Here is a 2172-nt window from a genome sequence, read left to right on the forward strand (position 1 = left end):
GCTAGACTTAGAGAAAAAGTTTTCAAAAACTGTGTGCTTAGTATCAAAGGAAGAGAATTCCTGGCTATGGCATAGGAGACTTGGTCATGTAAGCATGGACCTCCTGGCCAAATTAGCAAGAAAGCAATTGGTTGAGGGACTGCCCGAACTTAAATTTGAAAAAGATCAATTATGCCACGCTTGCCAAGCTGGAAAACAAACCAAACAATCTTTTCACAACAAAAATATTGTCTCAACTAAGCGTCCGTTAGAGTTACTACACTTGGATCTCTTTGGTCCAGTCCAGCCGCTGAGTCTGGGTGGAAGAAGATTTTCCTTGGTCATTGTAGATGACTTCTCTCGGTATACGTGGGTCATCTTGCTTACCAGTAAGGATGAAACCTTTGAGACATTTTCAAATTTGGTTAGAAAAATTGAAAATGAAAAAGACCTAAAATTAGCTCACATCCGTAGTGATAATGGTGGAGAATTCAAAAACCAAAAGTTCGTTGAATTCTGTGAAGCCAGCGGCATTGACCACAATTTTTCTGCGCCTAGAACACCTCAGCAAAATGGGGTTGTAGAAAGGAAGAACAGAACTCTGGTTGAAATTGCCAGGACAATGCAAGATGAGCATAGGCTTCCAAAGTATTTTTGGGGAGAGGCTGTTAACACAGCATGCTATATTCTTAATAGGGCTCTAGTTAGACCTATATTAAAAAAAAAACCCCTATGAACTTTGGAAAGGACGAAAGCCCAATATTGGATACTTTCGTGCCTTTGGCTGTAGATGTTTTATTTTAAATACCAAAGATAGCTTAGCAAAGTTTGATTCAAAAGCTGATGAGGCTATCTTTTTGGGCTACTCAACAAACAGCAAAGCATACAGAGTTTTTAATAAGCGAACTCAAGTTTTAGAAGAGTCAGTACATGTAGAGTTCGACGAAACTAACCCTGCAGGTAGATACCAGCCGCTGACCGAAGATGATCCACACTCAGTAACCACCGCTGACCAAGAACCAGCTACTGAGTCATTCACTAAAAGGCTGACCAAGAGTAAGAGTGAACCTAAGATTACTTTTACTGACCCATCTACTTCTGTAGAGATTGTTGAAACAGAAACAGCACAAGACATAAATCTACCTAAAAAGATAAGGATTCTAAGAGGGCACTCAGAAAGTGCAATCCTTGATTCTGCTGGGAATACCCTGATGACGAGGAATCAACTCAGGAAGTACCTCAGCAATGTTGCTTTCATCTCAGTTCAAGAACCGAAGAATTTCGCTGAAGCTGAGTACGATGAATTCTGGATGAACGCAATGCAAGAGGAGCTCGATCAATTCAAAAGAAACGATGTATGGGAGCTATTGCCTCATCCAAAGAGTCAAAAGACCATTGGAACAAGATGGGTCTTTAGGAACAAGATGGATGAACAAGGGAATGTAGTCAGGAACAATGCAAGGCTTGTAGCTCAGGGCTACAGTCAGCAAGAAGGTATTGACTACGGTGAGACCTTTGCCCCAGTGGCAAGGCTAGAGGCAATTAGAATTCTATGTGCATATGCATCTTACATGAACTTTAAATTATTCCAAATGGATGTCAAAAGTGCATTTCTTAATGGAGTTATAAACGAGGAGGTTTATGTTAATCAACCTCCAGGTTTTGAGGACCATAAGTTCCCAAACCATGTTTACAAACTCAAAAAGGCTCTGTACGGCCTCAACCAAGCACCACGTGCTTGGTATGAGAGGCTGACCAGTTTCCTGCTGACTAGAAATTACGTCAGGGGTAAAGCTGATACAACCTTATTCATTAAGAGAAAGGGTAAAGATACCCTGTTGGCCCAAATTTATGTTGATGATATAATATTTGGTGCAACTAACGAATCTATGTGCAAGGAGTTTAGCAAACAAATGCAGACTGAGTTTGAAATGTCCATGATGGGAGAACTCAACTTCTTCCTCGGTCTTCAAATTAAACAAGGAAAGAATGGCATCTTCATCAGTCAAGCCAAATATGCCAAGGAGATATTAAAGAAATATGATTTGGAAAATTACAAGCCAATATCCACTCCTATGGGCACTGACACTGTCCTCTGTGCTGACGAGAATGGTAAGTCAGTAGACAGCAAATTATATCGAGGTATGATAGGCTCTCTACTTTACTTAACAGCCAGTAGACCGGACATTCAGT

Source organism: Euphorbia lathyris, chromosome 2 (assembly GCF_963576675.1).
Source record: "Euphorbia lathyris chromosome 2, ddEupLath1.1, whole genome shotgun sequence".
NCBI lineage: Eukaryota > Viridiplantae > Streptophyta > Magnoliopsida > Malpighiales > Euphorbiaceae > Euphorbia > Euphorbia lathyris.